The sequence below is a fragment of the Leguminivora glycinivorella genome, chromosome 19, assembly GCF_023078275.1.
Source record: "Leguminivora glycinivorella isolate SPB_JAAS2020 chromosome 19, LegGlyc_1.1, whole genome shotgun sequence".
In the NCBI taxonomy this organism is placed as follows: domain Eukaryota; kingdom Metazoa; phylum Arthropoda; class Insecta; order Lepidoptera; family Tortricidae; genus Leguminivora; species Leguminivora glycinivorella.
In genome coordinates this window covers 7,555,039-7,560,071 of record NC_062989.1, presented here as the reverse complement: position 1 = coordinate 7,560,071, position 5,033 = coordinate 7,555,039, and the positions used below count along the sequence as shown (strand labels likewise).

General features: G+C 34.9%; 1 protein-coding gene across 1 annotated transcript in view; it reads left to right on the top strand.

Moving 5' to 3' along the window:
• LOC125236514 (flotillin-2) overlaps nucleotides 1–5,033 on the top strand; it is a 490,988-nt gene that overhangs the window by 27,274 nt on the left and 458,681 nt on the right.

The window sequence follows — 5,033 nt, the reverse complement described above, 5'->3', positions numbered from 1 at the left end:
TGCTACTTTTTGCGTATACATATATTACATATTAATTGCGTTAGGCGACATAGGCGAGATCTGCGATTGTATTCATTATCCCTTTAAGGAAGCAGTTTTTAGTCATTTAAACTTTATGTGACATTGTTAATGATAAACTTAGATTACGTTCACAAATGTATTTATTTAATATTTATTATTTATCTAATGGATGTATTTACCATTTATCTCATATTCTTCAGCTATACGACTATACGAGAATGGAAGGCCCGTGAGATTTCAAGTGGGCCTTCGATTTTCGGGTGAAATCGGACGTAATCGTAAAATGGAGATTGACTTGCTATTGCTCTGAATTGGAAAGGGAATCGAATCCGGCCTTTTGAAAGCTCACGCACTTTTGATGCTGTAAACTGTTATATTCAGTTCGTGACATAATTATTTATAACTAGCTTTTGCCTGCGACTTCGCTCGCGTTAAAAAGAGACAAAAAGTAGCCTATGTCACTCTCCATCCCTTCAACTATCTCCACCTAAAAAATAACGTCGATTCGTCGCTCCGTTTTGCCGTGAAAGACGGACAAACAAACAGACACACACACTTTCCCAATTATAATATTATAGTATGGATAGTATTTTTCTGAACATATCTGATAAGTGGGTTAGAAAAAAATGTTTCGATTAATTGCCTGCCATCGCGTCAGTTACATCCTTCCTATATACTTATCGTCAGTGTCAGTATTTATTGTCACTCACACAGCACAGTAAATTTGCCTTTTCATTTCCATTGATAACGGTTGTATTGTTGCACTTGTTGGTACCAACACCGGATATTTTTTTTGATGCGTAAGTAATTACAACTATTAGAAATAAACTACCTAATGAAAATCCATTTGTGATCTGTAGATAAGTATAGTAAATAAACCTTAAAAAAAATGAAATTTGAAAATAAATAATTATTCTATCAAGAGTACATAGAATACAAAGATAGCAGTAGTAGAAAATGCGGGTTTAATATATCGTGGGGTCACGGGTCACGGTCATTAGGGAACAAATCTTCACAAATCAGTAAGGTTTTTAACTGTTTTGGAATTCTTTGTTTGAAAGTGATGCAACCAGTTTTTTTGATCGTCTTTTAGGGTTCCGTACCAAAAAGGTACAAAAGGAACCCTTATGGCGCCGCTCTGTCCGTCTGTCTGTCTGTCTGTCTGTCTGTCACATTATTAAATATCTCGAGAACTACTTATGCTATCGCTTTGAAATTTTGAATACTCTTGAACATTGTTAACCTCTACAAATTGAAAGTATTATTTTTTTAAATTTATTCACATTCATTGCAGAAAATGGCCAAAATGAAAGGGGGGCAAACTGAAAATTTCAAGTAACTAGGTCAAGTGGGGTATAGTTAGAAAGACCTCAAACTGTACATAGAAAAACTATTTTTTTGGTTGTGGAAAAAAATGTTTTTTGAAGGAAAATGTAAAAAAAAAAAATCCCCCCCCCCCCTTATCTCCGAAGTTTACCAACATAAATTTATGAAATTTCCATCAAATATGGCTATTATAATGAATATCACAGGAAAAATAAAATCTTATCTTGAAAACTTTTTTTTTATTTATAAAAAACCTTTCAGATTTACATTTTCAATTTCAACACCCTTGCGGGTGTGTATTGTACCTGTATTTTTTAACAAAATAACAATGAAATTACCTGCTTTCAAATAGAGGCAAAATGATTACAATCGGTTCACGCAATAAACAATTATTCCATAAAAATCATCTTCCATACTAGCTCGCGCGCATTAGTTTACCTACTCAATTTGCCGATAGTTGTCGCTGTACGTTGAACCCTCATTTCCTACATCGCGTTTTTAGGGTTCCGTAGTCAACTAGGAACCCTTATAGTTTCGCCATGTCTGTCTGTCCGTCCGTCCGTCCGTCCGTCCGCGGATAATCTCAGTAACCGTAAGCACTAGAAAGCTGAAATTTGGTACCAATATGTATATCAATCACGCCAACAAAGTGCAAAAATAAAAAATGAAAAAAAATGTTTTATTACGGTACCCCCCCTACATGTAAAGTGGGAGCTGATATTTTTTTATCATTCCAACCCCAACGTGTGATATATTGTTGGATAGGTATTTAAAAATGAATAAGGGTTTACTAAGATCGTTTTTTGATAATATTAATATTTTCGGAAATAATCGCTCCTAAAGGAAAAAAAGTGCGTCCCCCCCCCCTCTAACTTTTGAACCATATGTTTAAAAAATATGAAAAAAATCACAAAAGTAGAACTTTATAAAGACTTTCTAGGAAAATTGTTTTGAACTTGATAGGTTTAGTAGTTTTTGAGAAAAATACGAAAAACTACGGAACCCTACACTGAGCGTGGCCCGACACGCTCTTGGCCGGTTTTCCTGATATAATGAGGTCGGTTCAGGAGCGTCCTTGCGACATGTCGTAAGTCGTAAACTATTGAAGTCGAATAGTCTTGATTTTATTTGGACGTTGTCTAACAATAAAATTGTATATTAAAATATTTCTTGTTATGTGGAAAATTGAGTCTTGAGGGATTTAGTCAAATCTGTAGAGTTCTATGAATAACATTTTGATGATTCAACTATTGAAAGTTTGAACAAAACCCTCGGTGAGCGAGTCCGACTCGCACTTGACTGGTTTTTTTTCATTGATGAAGGGGTTCAGAAACCTGTTGGTTCCGCGTCGCGAATCTTTTCGCCGTTCAATGCCCTCACTTGGAGATATATCTGTACGTATATATGTCGTGTATCGATACAGCACTACAGGTTTATATAAGTAATTATGTTGTCATCTATACGTGGAGTGTGGACCTTTTCAGTTATTTCTTATTTATGACTAAATGCCTACAAATCATAATTTGTTAATTTGCCGTACCCGTAGTCTTTGTCTATTCTATCACACAATTCACATATAGTTACATCTGTCATAGGCAATATTGACAGGCGTCAGGCAGGAGTCCATAATTTTTTTTATGAAAAAATAGTCGATAATTAATATGCTGACTTTGAGTAGACAGTTACGGTAACGCCTTCAAGTGTTTTTTTTTACCAACTCACTTCTCGATTGTTGAGGCACCGAAGAATAATTACCTCTAATTTAAATGAAATGGTAAACGGTAGTATTTTTTACATTGACGAGAACGTAAGATTTCTAGTAAATATTGACAGACGAGGACAATTCGTATTTTTTTTTATGAGATAGGAGGCAAACGAGCAGACAGGTCGCCTGATGGTAAGCGATCACTGCCTTTAAGATGAGTGTACGCTCTTGTCTTGAAGGTTTGAAGGTGTTTTCATGAATCCACGCTTATTAGGTAATTACCAATAATTACCATAAACTAAACTTGGACAAGTCGGCCATATCTAGTTGAAGGATTGTGAGGTTTGAGGTTGATCATTCGATCAGCATTAAGTATTTTCTGTCAGACCTATTTTCGTAATATTTTGGTATTTGGTATATAGTGAGATATGATGAAGTTGGAGGGTTGAATGGAGGTTAAGTAAAACTGGTCATTATGGATGTTGTGTGTTGTATTGTCGATAATCAATACAGAAGAGAGAGCAAGTAAAACTAAACATACTTTATATAGTAAATTATTGCTTACATGCTATTTTATTCACATACGTGTGTCACATGTATGTTGCAGACAGTAACGTTAAGTTACTGTTAAAGTGTTAATTAGGGATATACTACATCTCCCCGTAAAGTTACTCTTCACCCCCACAAAGGAAGAAAAAAAAAATGTGACATACGTGTATGAATTTACATTTTTTTTAACTTATTTATTTTCAAATAACATAAACTTATTTTTATATCAAATACATCTTAGTGTTATTCTTATGAGTTATATATATCTGATCATTTTTTGAAATCTTAACATTAGGTGACATATCTTCTATAACCTCATAAGGTCCTTTATAAATAGAATCTAATTTATTGCCTACTTGATTTTTCAAAAGTACTAAGTCTCCTGGTTTATATTGAACAGAATTCATTTTCTTATCATACATTAATTTTCTACTAAATTTACTAGACATTAAATTATTTCTAGCTTCTGATTGAGCTCTTTGTAACATGCTCGTGAAGTTGACCACCCCATTTTTTTTGCCCGCAAATGGCATATCGGAATCGTTAGTTCATCGTTAGTTCACGTTTGTTCAGTAGGTAAAATCGTTAGGACCCGATCCTAACATCATTTTTTTTAAAAATCAAAATGGGGTGGCTGTCTTCACGCTAGCCACCCCAAACCACTTTTTCCAAGTTTTTTTGATTTCTATCGATAGATATTCATTAGTTGACGTTTGTTCACATATTAAAATCGTTAGGACCCTATTCCCCATTTTTTTATTTTTTTTCAAAGTGGGGTGGCTGTCTTCACGCTAGCCACCCCAAACCACCTATTGCAAGTTTTTTTGATCTCAATCGACAGATATTCATAAGTTGACGTTTGTTCACATATTAGAATCGTTAGGACCTCCTTAGATTTTCCAAAAAAAAAATGAAAATATGAAAATTTGAAAAATTCAACTTACGCTCCTGCATGATGACCTTATGATGCTATTTTGTGCATACCTTCATAACACAATCGGGTCCTAACGATGCCACTTTGTGCATACCTTCATAAGACCTTGCTGATTGCAGACAGTTAAGCCATTTGCGGGCACTCGAACTAGATTCGCCGAAAAAAAATAAAACTTGAAAATTTGAAAAACTCAACTTATGGTCCTACGTCGAAGGCCGAAAAAATTGCTTGGAAACGGGTCCTAACGATGCCACTTTGTAGATACCTTCATAAAACCTTGCTGATTGCAGATAGTTAAGCCATTTGCGGGCACTCGAAACCGATTCACTGCAAAAAAATAAAACTTGAAAATATTAAAAACTCAACTTAAGGTCCGACGTCGAAAGCCGAAAAAATTGCTTAGAATCGGGTCCTAACGATGCCACTTTGTGAATACCTTCATAGCACCTTGCTGATTGCAGATAGTTAAGCCATTTGCGGGCACTCGAAACAGATTCG